This window comes from Scyliorhinus torazame, chromosome 19, assembly GCF_047496885.1.
Source record: "Scyliorhinus torazame isolate Kashiwa2021f chromosome 19, sScyTor2.1, whole genome shotgun sequence".
NCBI classification, from domain to species: Eukaryota; Metazoa; Chordata; class Chondrichthyes; order Carcharhiniformes; family Scyliorhinidae; genus Scyliorhinus; species Scyliorhinus torazame.
Window position 1 is genome coordinate 88,681,817 of NC_092725.1, and position 20,809 is coordinate 88,702,625.

Sequence of the window (20,809 nt, forward strand, 5' to 3'; positions counted from 1 at the left end):
AAATTGGTGCTGGGTGGTCCGTCCAGTTTCATTCCTTTTTATTGACTTTTGTGTAGGCATTTCAGAGTTAACCTGAAGTTATATGTAGGCCAGACCAGGTAAAATATGGCAGATTTCCTGAAGGGCATTAGCGAAGCAACAATCTGATAAATTAGTCTCATTCCTGAGATTAGTTTTCATTTCCAGCTTTATTAATTGAATTTAAATTTCTGTGGTGGGCTTGAACCTGTGACCCCAAAACATTAGTCTGGGCCTCTGGATTACTAGTCCAGTGATATTACCCCTATGCCGCTGTCACCCCTTGAGGAGTGAAGGAGTGCTGTACCCTCAGTGGTGCCAAATTGCAATGAGACTTTGAACCAAGACCCAGGTGCCCCTTCGATCAGTCTGAATTCTGCCTGGTGTAGTTGCCACTATTCATCCCTCAACCGAGATCAATCGAAATATTGGTGGGATCTTGCTGTGCGCAAATTTGCTGCTGTGCTTTTCACAGCAGTGGCTCCACTGTAAAGTGCTTGCAATCTCCTGAGAGTATAAACGGCGCTATATCAATGCAAGCCTTTCTACCTGCGTGGGATTTGAACGAATTCATCAGAACGGCAATTACAAATTGGTTGAGGTTTGGGTTATTTCACAAATTGGAGGAATATTTGGCGCTCGGGACCGAATTGGCCGAGGGCTTCCCAGGAACCTGCCCATGCGTGAGGGGCCGAACGGCCGCGTCTCCGCTGCAAGATTGTGAGTCAATGAAAAATTAAACTTAAGTTTGTCAGGATAATAAAAATTTGCTCCATGATCTACCCCGCATAATAAAACAGGTGCTTGGATACTGACAGAATCCAGACCCTTTATTGTTAATAATTGCAGTTTGTGTGGTATGTGCCTGGAAAGGGGTATCTCCCCAAATAAATAGCGTTTACCCTGAACACGCACACATACACAGGAGCTGACATTCTGCTGCTTTTGGAGTTTTTGTGCCGCCTGTTTCGGTGTGTGTGGCGGTGCTGAAATTACGTCGCTTTGTGTCCGGGAGAACAGGCGGAGGTTGAACCTGTCAAAGTGCCAGCCACCACTCCCCCTTTTTAATATAGAGAAATATATCTAAAGATCTATATATATATATATAAGCACAGGAGAATGTGAATGGAATAATGTGACAGAGATAAACCCAGGCAGCTCCCCCGGTTCCTGCACCAGCTCTGTCCAGGCACACAGACCTTCTTAAACGGCAACGCAAGGGATTGAAAGCTCTGGATTTAGGTTTAATTCACTCTTCCACCCGGATCTCTGCCAATTCCACAGATCTCCCCCTCCCCTCTACTGCAACTAAACAGACTGGGGCACCGAAAGGTAAATCATCAATTATTTTTCTGAAAGTTCCAAGCGCATTTTGTACAGATGCAGTGAAATACCCTGAGCTTAGGATGTTATCAATGTGTAAAAAAATAACAGGTATTGTGTGTAACAAGAATGCGGATTCCGAGCAGAGTGTGCACGCAGTCATGGCAGAGAATTGAAAGATGTGATGGAGGGAGGGGGAGGAAGAGTGGGGGGGGGGGGGTGCGGTTGTGAAAAATGAAAATTGTCCCGGTAAAAGAGAGGACAAATATTCATTCAGGAAAAAAAATAAAATTCACATTTATGCCGTGTCTGTATTTGATATTTTACTTCCCCCCACCCCCCCCCCCCCCCCAAACCTTCCATCTCTCTGGGTTGGTGCAACAGGCGAGACTCTGCACCAGGGGGCGCTGCAGAGCTGTTTGCATGTGGAGGCATCACATTGCCAATATTTCCAAAGCCCTTTGGATGCTCTGGACTTGTTACTGGAAACAACTTACGTTTTTAGGAGAAACCCGGTTTGCAGACGAGCAGAATTTCTTCACAACTCTCTCCCAAGGAAGCCACTTTCCTTTTGTGACAATTATTGCTCGAATAAGTTAAGGTTTCAGTTGTTGTCACCCACAGTATTGGCTTTCTACTGTGCGTTTACAAAATACATGTAATGCATATATATATATATATATAGCATTCCTTCACCCAGTAAGATATGAAATGCAATAGTTCATCAGCCATTTAATGGCAGACAAAGATTTGTGAAAAAGAGCTCTATTTGAAGAGGTTTTAATTGTTACTGTGAGGAGTCCTTTTTTACAGGCTACAGATTCTGTCTTTTCTTTGTGGTATCAATCAGATTTTAAAAAAAGATTTCCCATGGCTTAGTAACACATTTTTGAAAAGGTGTAACGTGCGGTGAGAAATTAAATACTTTGGTTTCCATATTTGAACCCACTGAGGGTGGCTTTCTGACCCCAGCTTTATCCAGCCTCCTATTGTCTCGTAGATTGGCTCCTTTTTTGTTTCTACATTTTCCACCTGAGGGGGAGAACGAGGCAATTCTGGTGAGGGGAATGAATAGCTAGTCAGAATTGCAGGGTCGATCTGCCCGAATCTTAAATAGGAAATATTGCTTTATGTTCCTACAATGCTCCCATTGTCGATCGTCTGTTTTAAGAGAATGGGAAAGTAATGAGCAAATGTCCACTATCGAGAGTTTCTCAAGGCCCTAAGAGGAATCTGATGTTGTTTAAAGCTGCATCTGATTCTGGGTACCAAGCGTTTAGTTCCTGAGCACCAGGACATCTTTGCTCCATTTTGTCCGTGGTTTCCTGTGCAGAGCTAATGTTCCTCTCTCAAAAGCAGTGCTTCTGAAATAAATAAATAAATCATTAGGTCAGGTCTCGAATTTAAAGACAGCGGCTTGGGAGTCAAAATCCCAAGTTCCGCAAACTGTTCAGAGGTGTGGATTTCTGTGTGTGACGTTTGAAATGTAACATCTGCAGAACTAATAATCCAAAATTTTTTGAACGGTGAAATTTGTCTGAAATGAGAAGAACACCTGGAAGCTCGGTGTGGGAGGGGGGGGGGGGGGGGGGCGGGGCGGGAGAGCTTGTTGCTTAAAGCAGCATTCAAAATAGAAAACTGAATTTCACTGTACTTCCCATAATTTGAGTGTCATGTTTTCGTTTTTGCATTGGTAAAATCATTTTGAAATGAAGCAGTGCAGCATGCAAGGTCAGATGTTAACATGAAAGAATTGGATGATTGGGTAATTTGAATTCAGCAATAGTGAATTGGAAGTGCGCTCTGTCATAGCTTCAAATATCTGACAGTACTCAAAGAATTGCAATAAAGTAAAATTATTTTTTCATTTGTGTTACATATCAGAGCGGGATAACACTCGGGATGAGCTTGACTCTGGCACTGGTGTCATTTATTGCCTGTCACCTGTGGTCCCCCTCACAAGGTTTGATTTCCTGGCTGATTGTAGAGCTGGGTGGCTTGATCAGCTACTCCTGAGGGCATTAAGAAGTCAACTGCATATTGTGGACAGGTCACTTGTGGGCCAGACAGGACGGGCAGTGGCAGGAGCGCACCCACACATTAATAATCCGGTTAGGTTTTATGACAATCCAGCAGTTTGCGGGTCATTGGTGAGGTAAGATCAGATGAACAGAGGAACACGAGGAGGCCACTCTGCTCCTCGAGCCTGTTCCACCATCCAATGAAATCATGGCTGCTCTGTGTCCTAACTCTATCCACCCATCCTTGCTCCCTATCCCTGAATTTCTTTGTCCAGCAAAACTCGGTTGACCTTAGATTCCAAATGATTAATTGAGCTACCACCTACTTCATTTTGTGTCAGAGTTCCAATCTTCTACCAGCCTTTGTGGGAAGAAAAACTTCTAACTCCTCTCCCGAACTCCTGGATCTGATTTTGAGGCCATGGATGCCTGTCCTTGACTTCCCCCACCAGTGAATAAGTTTCTCGCCACCCTATCAATTAGTTTCAAGATCTTAAAAATATCAATCAAATCTATGTTCCAGGGAGTTACAAGCCTAGGTTATGTAATCCCTCTTCATTATATCTCACACTTGGAGCTCTGGTGAGCCTGCACACTCCTTCCAGCGTCATTTCCTGATGCCTGTCCACACATTACTGAAGATTTATTGAATACAATGTCACAATTTGCCAACAAAACAGAAAATGCTGGAAATGCTCAGCAGGTCAATTTCTAAATCTTCCGAGGAGCGACATCTGCCCTTGGATTGTCACTCCGCACTGTACTTTTCTGCACCATGGTGGAATTTTGCACACCTGTTAGAGGATCCGATTCTGGCTTCTCCAGAAATTCGGAGCATACCTGAAAGGAAACCACTTCTTTGTAGCGTTGATCACTGCGGGAAGATAAGCTACATCCCCTTTTTAGGGCAGTAACTATCATTTACTGGCAAATAAAAAGTTGAACGTCCCAAAGTTTCTTTGCAAAGCTATGGAGCAATGATAAGTGGGTGTGGAGGGTGGGTGGTTAAGGGAGTAGGGTGACTAAGGAGTAGTGTGGGTGAGGGGGTAGGGTGGATAAGGGGGTTGGGTGAATGAGGTGTAGAGTGGGTAAGAGGGTAAGGTGAGCGAGAGTTAGGCTGGATAATGGGGTATTAGAAACATAACAATAGAAGCACTAGGAGGCCATTCGGATGGTCGAGACTGCTCTGCCTTTCATTATGATCATGGCTGATCATCAAGTTCAATGCCCTGATCCCGCCTTCCCCCCCAAATCCCTTGATCGCTTTCGCCCCAAGAGCTACATCTAATTCTTTCTTGAAATTACACAACGTTTTGCCCTCAACTACTTTCTGTGGTAGCGAATTCCACAGATTCATCACTCTCTGGGTGAAGAAATTTCTCCTCACCTCAGTCCTAAAAGGTTTACTCCTTATCCTCAAACTGTGGCCCCTAGTTCTGGGATCCCCCACCATTGGGAACATTCTTTCTGAATCTGCCCTGTCTAATCCTGTTAGAATTTGCAATGATATCCCCTCTCACTCTTCTCAGCTCCAATGAATATAATCCTAACTGACTCAGTTTCTCCTCATATGACAGTCCCGCCATCCCAGGAATCAGCCTGGTAAACCTTTGCTGCACTCCCTCCACATCAAGAACATCCTTCCTCAGATAAGGACACCAAATTGCACACAGTACTCCAGGTGTGGCCTCACCAATGCCCTATGCAATTGCAGTAAAACATTTCTATTCCTATACTCAAATCCTCTCGCTTTGCAAGATCAAACCTTCTTTGCCTTCTTTACTGCCTGCTGTACCTGCACGCTTACTTTCAGCAACTGCTACATGAGGACACCAAGGTCTCGCTGAGTAGCACCTCTCTCAATTTACACCCAAATAAAATGTACATTCAAATAATATTCTGCTTTCCTATTTCTGTACAGAAGCGGATAACCTCACATTTATCCACATTATACTGCAGGGTTGGGTGAGCGAGGGGAAAGGTGGGTGAGGGTGTAGGGTGGGTGAGGGGTTAGGGTTGCTGAGGCTGCAGGGAGGATGAGGGGTTAGGGTGGCTGAGGAGGTAGGGTGAGTGAGAGGTTAGGCTAGCTGAGGCAGTGTGGTGGGTGAGGGTGGTAGCTGAGTTGGGTGGCGTGTTTGGATCAGGTTGGGTCGGGGAGGAGTTGGGTGGCTAGTTCTATAGGTTTCCAGGATTAGACTAGAGTTTCTCTGTCTAATATTTCCTGGGCAATTATCCAGGTAAGTATGACAGAGTTTCCAACACTAATTGAAGGTTGGAGAAATTTTCATCTGGTCTCGGGGAGCAGGAGTATTGTCGATCGGAAGTTCAAACCTCCTGGGCACTTCCCATGGAGTCAATGCATTGTGACCTCTGAGGAATTCCTTAGCACATCTAGGGGGGTTCATCTGGTTTCTGTCCATCCGGACACTGGACGATTTTGGCCAATGAGTCATCGAGTCTACAGAGCAGAAAAGGCCTTTGGCCCATCGAGACTGCACCAACAATAACTACCTCAAATCTTGTGCTAATCCCACTGACGAGCACATCCCATATCCCTGAATGTGATGGTGTTTCAAGTGCTCACCCAGGTGCTTTTTAAAGGTTGTGAGGTTTCCGGCCTCCACAACCTTCCCAAGCCCTGCATTCCAGTTTCTCACCAGCATCCCCTCAGCATTTCCTGCCTCTCACCCTAAAACTATGCCCCTTTGTGATTGACCCCTAAACCAAGGGGAGCAGCTGTTGCCTATTTACCCTGTCCAAGCCCCTTATAATCGTATACACCTAAATCATATCCCCTCTCAGCCTTCCCTGCTCTAAAAAAATAATCCAAGCCTATCAAGTCTCTCCTTGTAGCTCAGATGCTCCATCTCACGTAACATCCTGGTGAATCTCCTCTGTACCCCCTCCTTCCTATAGTGAGGTGACCAGAACTGCACACAGTACTCCAGGCTTACCAACATTCAGTACAGCTCCTACATAACCTCCTTGCTCTTATATTCTATGCCACGACTGATAAAGGCAAGTGTTATATATTCCTTTTTAACTACCCTATTCACCTGCTCTTCTGCCTTCAGGGATCTGTGAACAAGTACCCCAAGATTGATCTGTTCTCTGAGCTTTCTAGTGTCCTCTTGTCCCTTGCGCTGTTTCTTCTTCCAAAGTGCATCACCTCACACTTACCAGGGTTAAATACCATCTGCCCATCTGACAAACCTGTATCATTTATACGTATAACAAACAATAAGGGACCCAGCCCTGATCTCTGTAATACGCTGCTGGACATGAGCCTCCAGTTACTCAAATCGCCTTCTATCAACACCCTTTGTGTCCTATTGCAAAGCCAGCTTTGGATCCACCTCGACAGGGTTCCTTGAACTCCATGGGCGCGATTCTCCGCTCCCGCGCCGGTTTGGAGAATCGCCTGGCGCGACGCCGGTCCGTACGCCGTCCCGCGATGCACCCAAACGGCGGGAACGGCCCCGTCGAGTTCTGCACGGTGCAGGCCAGAGAATCGCCCAGGACACCCAAAATGGCGATTCTCCGCTACACCCACTATTCTCCGGCCCGGACGGGCCGGGCGGCCTGCCCAAAGCGATGGCTTCCAGCCGGCGCCATCCACACCTGGTCGCTGCCGGCGGGAACAGCACAGGAACGCTGGGGGGGTGGCCTGTGGGCGGGCGAGGGTTATTTTTCACCGGGGTTGCACTCAAAAGGTGTCTGGCCCGTGATCGGTGCCCACCGATCAGTGGGCCGGCCTCTCTGAAGTAGGACCTCCTTTCCTCCGCCGCCCCGCAAGATCCATCCGACATCTTCTTGCGGGGCGGCCTCGGGGAGGACGGCAACCACGCATGCATGGCGCCGGCCAACTCACGCATGCGCGGGTGACGCCAGTTAGGCAGCGGATGACGCGGCGCTGCTTTTATGCGGCGCCAATGCCCGGCGCGCGCTGACGACGCTGCTTTAGCACCACGCCCCCCGAGTTTCACGCAGCCCCGATCCTAGCCCATTTTCGGGCGCTGAATCGGTCGAGATCGGGGCCATTTCGTGCCGTCGTGAACCTCAACGGCGTTCACGACTGCGTGAGCACTTAGTCACGGGAGCAGAGAATCGCGCCCCATGTGTTTCAATCAGTCGTGGGAGACTGTCAAAGGCTTTGCAAAAATCCATCTAAACTACATCAACTGTGCTTCCTTCATCCACACACTTGGTCACTTTATCAAAAAATTCTATCAAATTTGTTAGGCATGACCTCCCTCTGACAAAGCCATGCTGACTGTCCCGAATCAACCCATGCCTTTCCAAGTGGAAATTAATTCTCTCCTTCAGAATTTTTCCAATTGTTTCCCTACTACTGATATGAGACTCACCGGTCTGTAATTCCCAGGTTTATCACTACCGCCCTTCTTGAAAAGTGGAACAACATTAGCTGTTCTCCAATCCTCTCGCACTTGCCCCATGGCCAGAGAGAAATTCAAAACTTGCTTCAGAGCCCCTGCAATTTCCTGCTTCGCCTCCCACAGCAGTCTGGGATGCAAATCATCAGGGCCTGGGAATTTGTCTATTTTTAAGTCTGTCAAATCCTCCAATCCCTCCTCACTTTCTATGTCAAACTGCTCAAGGTCCTCGCGGTCCAACTTCCTGAATTATGTACCTACATCCTCCTTCTCCTGAGTGAAGACTGACGAGAGGTATTCATTTAACACCCGAGCAATGTCCTATGGCTTCACACGCAGATTGCCCCCTTGGTGTCTAATGGGCCCTACTCTTTCCCTGGTTAATCTCTTCCCTATAATGTATTTATAGAATATGATCAACGCCTGGGGTTGTGAGGATAGAGCGGGGGAGTGGGTCTAGGTGGAGTGCTCCTTCAGAAGGTCGGAGCAGACTGATAGTCCGAATGGCCTCCTTTTCTGCACTGTAGGAATTCTATGGCAATAAATGTTGGCCTTGTCAGTGACACTCACATCCTCACAAATGAATAATAAAAAAAAGGGCAACCGTAAGCCACTCTCTCTGGTTTTCTGACTGATTCATGATCTACAGTGTCCATTCAGTCATTACCACCTTTAAAGAGATTAACTGCTAACTTGTCTTCTTTATGCTTGTTGGTTCTTCCCTTGTGCAAAGCAGCTTTTAGTTATATAGCCAACAGCAGCCACCACATGTCAGAAATGAACCTGGTGTTTGTGAAATGAGTTGAGAAGTTGTTGAGGTGAGATTTTAAATGAAGTTTGATGATCTTTTGTTCTGGAGGCAGTACAGTATGAAAACATTATACTTTCTGTGGAATATGTACTTGTTTTTAAGAATGTTTGAAAAATACATTTTAGAGTTTGCATCATTTGTAAAGGGATCAATTGAAATTTTCTTGGATAATAAGTAATACTGATACATATGATACGGCGACCCTTGACTTGGGAGCAGAATCAACAGGAAGGAAGTTAAGACAGAAGCTGCGAGGCCAGACAGAAAGGAGAGCTGCAGACACAAAAGGAGAGCTATAAGCAGTGCAACTGTAGGATGAAGGCGATCCGTGCACAGATACAGACCGAAGCCGCGATCAAACGGCCGCGATACGCCAGACGCTGTTCTGGGTGAGCCGGTTAGATAGCGGGAAAGGCCGAAATCGAGGCAGTTCGCTATCTAATCAGCCCGCTCCCGATGGCGAGTTCTGTATCTCCCCCAAAGATGGCGATAAAAATCGTAACCAGCAACTTGCATTCATTTCAATCTCATTAGCGAGCTTGAAGTCAAATCTAATGGCCTCCCGGGATCTAACCGGCTACCCAGAGAGAAATTGTGATGGCATCGTGGGCAGCACGGTAGCGCAAGTGGATAGCACTGTGGCTTCACAGAGCCAGGGTCCCAGGTTCGATTCCCCACTAGTTCACTGTCTGTGCGGAGTCTGCACGTTCTCCCCGTATCTGCCTGGGTTTCCTCCGGGTGCTCCGGTTTCCTTCCACAGTCCAAAGATGTGCAGGTTAGGTGGATTGGCTAAATTGCCCTTAAGTGTCCTCTGGTACAAGCTGCCTGCACTCACTGCAGCTGCCAATGCCTCCCAGACACCCAGTTGCTGGACCTCCCATCCCACTGTTTGGCAGAAAAGGAGAGAGGGATTTTGGAAATGCTGTGCGAGCTGGTTAAAAGGATCTAAAACTTGGAATGTTGCGGTGAATAGCTCAGAGATTCTAAAGAGCTGGGTGTTTACCCAGGAATGGCCAAACTGTGAATCAGTGTTGTAGGTTGGTTGAATTGGAACCCTGGAAAACAACACCATCAGGACTGTTGGGACTTGAGGGAGAGAGGGTTTGTTGATGATAATCGCACACATGAAATTTGGGAGCAAAATCTGTTGTTGGTTAGGATTTCTGACTTCCCCTGTGAGAATAAGGAACAGTATATTGTCGAACTGTGTATGTTGTAGAAATATGTAACTATATAATACCAATGCTGAAGTGGGATGTTTGTAATTGCGTAAGATATAGCTTTACTGTATCGACTATTTAAAGTGAAATTTACCTTTTTATTTTAAGTATAATTTGGCTGTTAGTTCATGTTTAATTTACATTGAATATGATTCATGTTAAAGTAAATGTAACAAAAAATAATTCTTGCTGGTAATTTCTTCATTTGGGCAGGTCATTCAGTAAATGTGGTCTTTTACAGTTAACTCACAGGTATTGTAATGAAAGAGATGCTATTTTCTGCCTTTCTCCTTCTTCCTGTATTCTCCCCCTTTCTTTTCCAAATGCCAGTTATGGCTCAGCAGGCATTACTCTACCTCGGAGTTAGAAGTTTGTAGATTTATGCCCCTCTACGGGCACCCAAACACAAAATCCAGACAAGTACTCCCAGTTGAACACTGACTTCTGTGGCTGTTGAATATGAATTTTAAAAATTCATATCCTCGTGTTAAAATTCCTCTATGGCTTCACCCCTCTCCATCCAGCCCCCACACCCCTCCTCCAATTCTGGCCTCTTGCCCATTCCCTACTTCCTTTGTCTCACCATTGACAGCTGTGCTTTCAGCTTCCTGTGCCTTACATTGTGGAATTCTCTCTCCAAACCTCTCCGCCTCTCTCTCTCTCCCCCCCTCCTTCTTTTAGCTGTTAATTAAAATTTACCCCTTTGACCAAATGTTTGGGCACTTGTCCTAATATCCCCTTATGTTGCTGTTTGATGGGAGTGCTTTGTCTGATTTGCAGCCTGGTGAAGCACCTTGGGGATGTTTGACTATGATAATGGTGCTATTAAAATGCAATTTGTTGCTGTTGTTAGAAGTTAAAGCCACAACTGTTTTGAATGTTTTGTTACTGCCGGAGGCTCCATCCAAGGCCTCGGCACAAATTAACCTGGCATTCTGTGGAACACAATGGCACATTATCTTCCAGAGATGATCGAGGCTTTCACAAAACATTGTTCATACTTCATTTATTTCTCCAAAAGAAACATTTTTGAGGCACAGGAAGTGAATTGCCAGGGGAGATTTCCAAGCACCTGACTGCATTCTGATATGGTCACTTCTTCTGCCAATTCCATCAATCAGAATGGTAAGATGTTCAAAGGCCTAAATATCACCTAATCTGTGACGGACAGAATTTAGAATCAGCAGCAACAACTTACATTTATATAGCACTGTCAACACAGCAAAAAGTCCAATACTTTACAACAGAAGTTTGTAGTGGCTCATCGAAAGTGATGGGAGGAAGCGGTGACCAAAGCTAGGTCAGGTAGGTGGGTTATAAGGAGGAACCTAAAGGAGGAGAGCGAGATGAAGTGTTTGGGGCATTAATGGGCAACCTAGGCTGGTGAGTGGGCCGTATGAATGGTCCTCCTTCATCTCAGTCGGACTCAAGATTGAAATTGGGCTTGTGCACTAACCTTTGAATAACCCTTGAATAAGATTGAATGTATTTAATATGCACCGAATATTTCATAAGTTATAGAAAGTGCTTAATTACTGATATATTAATGGAACGATCATCAACTTCAAGTCATAAAAACAAAATAAATATTTACATTTGTTTGGACGCAGAGGGAGCGCACGGCTCTCACAGTCAATGTTACGAGCAATCAGCACACATCTCACTTCACGTGCCCTTGCTTTACATGTGTATCACTTTAGCCATACTGGTAGAAAAAGACCGCCACGGACGGGAAGCGATCCATTGACCTTGGCCTGGAATTTCCGGTCATCGGGCAGGTGAGGCCGAAGAATCCCACCCTTTGTTTGTGAATAATATATGTCGAAAACTAGTGGACGGGTTTCAATGAAATGGGATACACAGATTGGGTAAGGCCCCAGGAAGAAATGATTCATTTTTAGCACAGATGCCGATCCAGATCTATTAAGATTGGGTGAGTTGACATTTTGTTTTAGAATGTTGTGGGTGTTTTATTTTGAATGCTGTTGATTGTTTTAGAATGTTGTGGATTGTCTCAGCTGCTCTGGTGGAATTTGTCACAGCTGTCAAAATGTGAACAGAGTTTTCAGAGCAAGTTGTTGGATGTGGATTTGCCTGAAGATTCCTCAGTGAGATGGAAGCTTTAAATAAAAATATTTCTATTGTCAACTGTATACTTGTAATAACATTGAGTTAATATAATCTAGCGGAAGTACGCACTATGATTACTCTCTGCACTTGTTTTTGTTATTAATGACTTCAAGTCATTATTTTGTTACACAAGAGATGTAGCACAGCGTTTGTCTGAACAAAAATGACATTGTTTAAGAATAACCCATGGGTAACCTTGTACTTTTGGGTTGGATAAAGATTGATGACACTAGCACATATGGTAGAATGAGGTTGTAAAGGGCCATAGTGACATACCAGATCAGATTTGTAGCAATACTTTTTACTCATGCAGAGATGGAAGTATCTGAATAGAAGTGACTGTCTCAGTAAAGCACTGTACTGTCTCAGTACTGTACTGAGTCCGCTCACACTGTACCGAGTCTATTCACACTGTACTGAGTCCTCTCACACTGTGCGGAGTACGTTCTCACTGCACTGAGTCCATTCACACTGTGCCGAGTGTGTTCACACAGTACTGAGTCCATTCACACTGTACTGAGTGCATTCACACAGTACCGAGTCCATTCACACTGTACTGAGTCCATTCACACCGTGCCGAGTCCATTCACACTGTGCCGAGTCCATTCACACTGTGCCGAGTCCATTCACACAGTACCGAGTCCATTCACACTGTGCCGAGTCCATTCACACAGTACTGAGTCCTCTCACACAGTACCGAATCCATTCACACAGTGCCGAGTCCATTCACACTGTGCCGAGTCCATTCACACTGTGCCGAGTCCATTCACACAGTACCGAGTCCATTCACACAGTACCGTGCCAATTAACACAGTACCGAGTCCATTCACACAGTACCGAGTCCATTCACACTGTGCCGAGTCCATTCACACTGTGCCGAGTCCATTCACACAGTACCGAGTCCATTCACACAGTACCGAGTCCATTCACACTGTGCCGAGTCCATTCACACAGTACCGAGTCCATTCACACAGTACCGAGTCCATTCACACTGTGCCGAGTCCATTCACACTGTGCCGAGTCCATTCACACTGTGCCGAGTCCATTCACACTGTGCCGAGTCCATTCACACTGTGCCGAGTCCTCTCACACTGGACCGAGTCCATTCACACTGTGCCGAGTCCGCTCACACAGTACCGAGTCCATTCACACTGTGCCGAGTCCATTCACACTGTGCCGAGTCCATTCACACTGTGCCGAGTCCATTCACACTGTGCCGAGTCCATTCACACAGTACCGAGTCCATTCACACTGTGCCGAGTCCTCTCACACTGGACCGAGTCCATTCACACTGTGCCGAGTCCGCTCACACTGTGCCGAGTCCATTCACACAGTACCGAGTCCATTCACACTGTGCCGAGTCCATTCACACTGTGCCGAGTCCTCTCACACTGTGCCGAGTCCATTCACACTGTACTGAGTCCATTCACACAGTACTGAGTCCTCTCACACTGTGCGGAGTACGTTCTCCTGTACTGAGTCCTCTCACATTGTACCGAGTCCATTCACACTGTGCCGAGTCCATTCACACTATGCCGAGTCCATTCACACAGTACCGAGTCCATTCACACAGTACCGTGTCCATTCACACAGTACTGTGTCCATTCACACAGTACCGAGTCCATTCACACAGTACCGAGTCCATTCACACTGTGCCGAGTCCATTCACACAGTACCGAGTCCATTCACACAGTACCGAGTCCATTCACACAGTACCGAGTCCATTCACACTGTACCGAGTCCATTCACACAGTACCGAGTCCATTCACACTGTGCCGAGTCCATTCACACAGTACCGAGTACATTCACACAGTACCGAGTCCATTCACACAGTACTGAGTCCATTCACACTGTACCGAGTCCATTCACACAGTACTGAGTCCATTCACACAGTACTGAGTCCATTCACACAGTACCGAGTCCATTCACACAGTACCGAGTCCATTCACACTGTGCCGAGTCCATTCACACAGTACTGAGTCCATTCACACAGTACCGTGTCCATTCACACTGTGCCGAGTCCATTCACACAGTACCGAGTCCATTCACACAGTACCGTGTCCATTCACACAGTACTGTGTCCATTCACACAGTACCGAGTCCATTCACACAGTACCGAGTCCATTCACACTGTGCCGAGTCCATTCACACAGTACCGAGTCCATTCACACAGTACCGAGTCCATTCACACAGTACCGAGTCCATTCACACAGTACCGAGTCCATTCACACTGTGCCAAGTCCATTCACACAGTACCGAGTCCATTCACACAGTACCGAGTACATTCACACTGTGCCGAGTCCATTCACACTGTACCGAGTCCATTCACACTGTGCCGAGTCCATTCACACTGTGCCGAGTCCATTCACACTGTACTGAGTCCATTCACACTGTACTGAGTCCATTCGCACTGTGCCGAGTCCATTCACACAGTACTGAGTCCATTCACACTGTACTGAGTCCATTCACACTGCACTGAGTCCATTCGCACTGTGCCGAGTCCATTCACACAGTACCGAGTCCATTCACACTGTGCCGAGTCCATTCACACTGTACTGAGTCCATTTGCACTGTGCCGAGTCCATTCACACAGTACCGAGTCCATTCACACTGTGCCGAGTCCATTCACACAGTACCGAGTCCTCTCACACTGTGCCGAGTCCATTCACACTGTGCCGAGTCCTCTCACACTGTGCCGAGTCCATTCACACTGTACTGAGTCCATTCACACAGTACTGAGTCCTCTCACACTGTGCGGAGTACGTTCTCACTGTACTGAGTCCTCTCACATTGTACCGAGTCCATTCACACTGTGCCGAGTCCATTCACACTGTGCCGAGTCCATTCACACAGTACCGAGTCCATTCACACAGTACCGTGTCCATTCACACAGTACTGTGTCCATTCACACAGTACCGAGTCCATTCACACAGTACCGAGTCCATTCACACTGTGCCGAGTCCATTCACACAGTACCGAGTCCATTCACACAGTACCGAGTCCATTCACACAGTACCGAGTCCATTCACACAGTACTGAGTCCATTCACACAGTACCGAGTCCATTCACACAGTACCGAGTCCATTCACACTGTGCCGAGTCCATTCACACAGTACTGAGTCCATTCACACAGTACCGAGTCCATTCACACAGTACCGAGTCCATTCACACAGTACCGAGTCCATTCACACAGTACCGAGTCCATTCACACAGTACCGAGTCCATTCACACTGTGCCGAGTCCATTCACACTGTGCCGAGTCCATTCACACAGTACCGAGTCCATTCACACAGTACCGAGTCCATTCACACAGTACCGAGTCCATTCACACAGTACCGAGTCCATTCACACTGTGCCGAGTCCATTCACACAGTACCGAGTCCATTCACACAGTACCGAGTACATTCACACTGTGCCGAGTCCATTCACACTGTACCGAGTCCATTCACACTGTGCCGAGTCCATTCACACTGTGCCGAGTCCATTCACACAGTACCGAGTCCATTCACACTGTCCCGGTCCATTCACACTGTGCCGAGTCCATTCACACTGTGCCGAGTCCATTCACACAGTACTGAGTCCATTCACACTGTGCCGAGTCCTCTCACACTGTGCCGAGTCCATTCACACTGTACTGAGTCCATTCACACTGTGCCGAGTCCATTCACACTGTGCCGAGTCCTCTCACACTGTGCCGAGTCCATTCACACTGTACTGAGTCCATTCACACAGTACTGAGTCCTCTCACACTGTGCGGAGTACGTTCTCACTGTACTGAGTCCTCTCACACTGTACCGAGTCCATACACACTGTGCCGAGTCCATTCACACTGTGCCGAGTCCATTCACACTGTGCCGAGTCCATTCACACAGTACCGTGTCCATTCACACAGTACCGAGTCCATTCACACAGTACCGAGTCCATTCACACAGTACTGAGTCCTCTCACACTGTGCCGTGTCCATTCACACTGTGCCGAGTCCATTCACACTGTGCCGAGTCCATTCACACTGTGCCGAGTCCATTCACACAGTACCGAGTCCATTCACACAGTACCGAGTCCATTCACACAGTACTGAGTCCTCTCACACTGTGCCGAGTCCATTCACACTGTGCCGAGTCCATTCACACGGTGCCGAGTCCATTCACACAGTACCGAGTCCATTCACACAGTACCGAGTCCATTCACACAGTACTGAGTCCTCTCACACTGTGCCGAGTCCATTCACACTGTGCCGAGTCCATTCACACTGTGCCGAGTCCATTCACACAGTACCGTGTCCATTCACACAGTACCGAGTCCATTCACACAGTACTGAGTCCTCTCACACTGTGCCGAGTCCATTCACACAGTACTGAGTCCATTCACACTGTGCCGAGTCCATTCACACAGTACCGTGTCCATTCACACTGTGCCGAGTCCATTCACACAATACTGAGTCCATTCACACTGTGCCGAGTCCATTCACACAGTACCGTGTCCATTCACACTGTGCCGAGTCCATTCACACAATACTGAGTCCATTCACACTGTGCCGAGTCCATTCACACTGTGCCAAGTCCATTCACACTGTGCCGAGTCCATTCACACTGTGCCGAGTCCATTCACACAGTACTGAGTCCATTCACACTGTGCCGAGTCCATTCACACAGTACTGAGTCCTCTCACACAGTACCAAGTCCATTCACACTGTGCCGAGTCCATTCACACTGTGCCGAGTCCATTCACACAATACTGAGTCCATTCACACTGTGCCGAGTCCATTCACACAGTACCGAGTCCATTCACACAGTACTGAGTCCATTCACACTGTGCCGAGTCCATTCACACAGTACCGTGTCCATTCACACAGTACCGAGTCCATTCACACAGTACTGAGTCCATTCACACTGTGCCGAGTCCATTCACACAGTACCGTGTCCATTCACACTGTGCCGAGTCCATTCACACAATACTGAGTCCATTCACACTGTGCCGAGTCCATTCACACTGTGCCAAGTCCATTCACACTGTGCCGAGTCCATTCACACTGTGCCGAGTCCATTCACACAGTACTGAGTCCATTCACACTGTGCCGAGTCCATTCACACAGTACCGAGTCCATTCACACTGTGCCGAGTCCATTCACACTGTGCCGAGTCCATTCACACAGTACTGAGTCCATTCACACAGTACCGTGTCCATTCACACTGTGCCGAGTCCATTCACACAGTACTGAGTCCATTCACACTGTGCCGAGTCCATTCACACAGTACCGAGTCCATTCACACTGTGCCGAGTCCATTCACACAGTACCGAGTCCATTCACAGAGTACCGAGTCCATTCACACAGTACTGAGTCCATTCACACAGTACCGTGTCCATTCACACAGTACCGAGTCCATTCACACAGTACTGAGTCCATTCACACTGTGCTGAGTCCATTCACACAGTACCGAGTCCATTCACAGAGTACCGAGTCCATTCACACTGTGCCGAGTCCATTCACACAGTACCGAGTCCATTCACACAGTACCGAGTCCATTCACACTGTGCCGAGTCCATTCACACTGTGCCGAGTCCATTCACACAGTACCAAGTCCATTCACACTGTGCCGAGTCCTCTCACACTGGACCGAGTCCATTCACACTGTGCCGAGTCCATTCACACTGTGCCGAGTCCTCTCACACTGTGCCGAGTCAATTCACACAGTACTGAGTCCTCTCACACAGTACCGAATCCATTCACACAGTGCCGAGTCCATTCACACTGTGCCGAGTCCATTCACACTGTGCCGAGTCCATTCACACAGTACCGAGTCCATTCACACTGTGCCGAGTCCATTCACACTGTACCGAGTCCATTCACACTGTGCCGAGTCCATTCACACTGTGCCGAGTCCATTCACACAGTACTGAGTCCTCTCACACTGTACCGAGTCCATTCACACAGTACCGAGTCCATTCACACTGTGCCGAGTCCATTCACACTGTGCCGAGTCCATTCACACAGTACCGAGTCCATTCACACTGTGCCGAGTCCATTCACACTGTGCCGAGTCCATTCACACTGTGCCGAGTCCATTCACACTGTGCCGAGTCCATTCACACTGTGCCGAGTCCATTCACACTGTGCCGAGTCCATTCACACAGTACTGAGTCCTCTCACACAGTACCGAGTCCATTCACACAGTGCCGAGTCCTCTCACACTGTACCGAGTCCATTCACACTGTGCCGAGTCCTCTCACACTATGCCGAGTCCATTCACACAGTACTGAGTCCATTCACACTGTGCCGAGTCCATTCACACAGTACCAAGTCCATTCACACAGTACCGTGTCCATTCACACAGTACCGAGTCCATTCACACAGTACTGAGTCGTCTCACACTGTGCCGAATCTATTCACACAGTACCGTGTCCATTCACACAGTACCGTGTCCATTCACACAGTACTGAGTCCATTCACACTGTGCCGAGTCTATTCACACAGTACCGTGTCCATTCACACAGTACTGAGTCCATTCACACAGTACTGAGTCCATTCACACTGTGCCGAGTCCATTCACACAGTACCGAGTCCATTCACACTGTGCCGAGTCCTCTCACACTGGACCGAGTCCATTCACACAGTACCGTGTCCATTCACACAGTACCGAGTCCATTCACACAGTACTGAGTTCTCTCACACTGTGCTGAGTCCACTCACACACTGTACTAAGTCTGCTCAAATTGTACTGAGTGTGTTCACACTACTGAATCTGTTCACACTGTACCGAGTATGTTCACACTGTACCAAGTCCACTTATAATGTACTAAGTCTGTTCGCACTGTACTGAGTAGGTTCACACTGTGTTGAGTCTGCTCGCATTGCACTGTACCGAGTCTGCGCGCTCTGTACCACGTACATTCACACTGTAGTAGGCCTGCTCGTATTGTACCAAGTCCATTCACACTGTACTGAGTGCACTTGCACTGTACTAAGTCTGCACACACTGTACCGAATACGTTCATACTGTACTGAGTCCACTCGCACTGCTAAGTCTGCTCGCACTCTACCGAGTATGTTCACACTGTTCCGAGTCCGCTCGCACTATACCGAGCATGTTCACATTGTACCGAGTCCATTCACACTGTACTAAGTCTGCTTGCACTGTACAGCGTACGTTCACACTGTACCGAGTCCACTTGCACTATACTGAATACATTCACATTGTACCGAGTTCAGTCACACTGTACTAAGTCTGCTGGAACTGTACAGAGTACATTCACACTGTACCGAGTCCGCTTGGACTGTACCGAGTATATTCGCACTATACCGCACATGTTCACACTTTACTGAGTCTGCTTGCACTGTACAGCGTACGTTCACACTGTACCGAGTCCGCTTGCACTATACTGAATACATTCACACTGTACCGAGTTCACTCACACTGTACTAAGTCTGCTTGCACTGGACCGAGTATGTTCATACTGTGCTGAGTCCATGCACACTGTACTAAGTCTGCTCACACTGTACCAAGTACATACACACTGTAGTGAGTCTGTTCGCACTGTACCGAGTATGTTCACACTACTGAGTCCGCTCACACTGTACTGAGTCTGCTCGCACTATACCGAGTACATTCACACTGTACGAAGTCTACGTGCACTATACCGAGTACATTCACACTGTACGAAGTCTGCGCGCACTGCACCGAGTATATCCACACTGTACTGAGTCTGCTCGCACAATACCGAGTATATTCACACTGTACTCAGTCCGCACACACTGTACTAAGTCTGCTCGCACTATACCGAGTGCGTTCACACTTACTGATTCTGCTCGCACAAGACAAAGAGTGCATTCGCACTCTGCCGAGTCTACTCACACTGTATTGACGTGTGCCATATCTCCACGCCTAAGCAGGTTCCAGGTTAATGTCTACCCAGATTTATTTTGTGAAATACGTTGCAGCTCAAACACTGCAGTTAAAAAACATTAATGATTGACATGTTAGGAAACATCTCTTGGAAATATTTGTTGTGTCTTCTGGCTGTCAAATATTTGATGAATTTATTTTGAAACAGAAATGTGTACTTGCACTGTCCAATGAAACACCGATAATTTCTTTAACACAAGAGAAAGTGGATCACTGTGCAGAATGAATGCTGACCTTGTGTGAAAAATAGCACCTTGAAACAGTATTGTCATTCGTGTCCTATAGGAAAGCCCTTTGTGTCACTTATCCTGCAAGTTTTACTGTTGTGGTTTGAGTTTGAGTTTACCCTAAGATTGAAATATTTGTAGCCACGTACTCCTAATTGTTTCCAGATTCAGAAAGATTTGAATTTATATAGCACATTTCACAATGTCCAAAAGCATTTGCAGCAACTGAAGTGAAGTGACCATAGGAAACATTGCAACCAATTTGCACACAGTAAGATCCCACACACAGTAATCAGCTCAGAATCAAAAACTCATGTTTTAGTAATGTTGGCTAAATGTTAACTATTGGTCCGGACACCAGAGAAAACGGGATCATTTTTATCCATCCAAGGGGGCAGGAAGGACTTCAATTTTATTATCTCATTTGAAAGAGGGCATCCCTGACAGTGCAGCACCTCCTCAGTATTGCACTGAAATGTCAGCCCAGATAACATGCTCAGGCATTTCGAGCCGGACTTGAACCCACACCATTCTGATTCAGAGGCGAGAGTGCAGTCCACTGCTTCCCAGGATAAAGTTGACACAGCTTCATTCCCACTGAAGGAAGCAGTCCTTGCAGTGATGATGCTTTTCTCAGGTGTGGGGTGGTGAATGCCAGGATTTTAACCCGATGATGATGACAGTTCTGGTGACTATGCCCTCGTCTGGATGGTGTGGAGGGAGACCACGAGCGAAATCCCGTTTTGTTCTTTGTATTGCTCTAA

At 47.2% G+C, this 20,809-nt stretch overlaps 1 protein-coding gene across 1 annotated transcript in view; it reads left to right on the forward strand.

The window, feature by feature from the left end:
* The first annotated feature begins 1,094 nt into the window (after positions 1-1,094).
* The window catches only part of nav3 (neuron navigator 3), a 1,340,243-nt gene continuing 1,320,528 nt past the window's right edge, over positions 1,095-20,809 (forward strand). The window contains exon 1 of the mRNA XM_072484719.1: positions 1,095-1,350. The gene's annotated coding sequence lies outside the window, so the exon portion shown is untranslated. The remainder of the gene's footprint in view (positions 1,351-20,809) is intronic.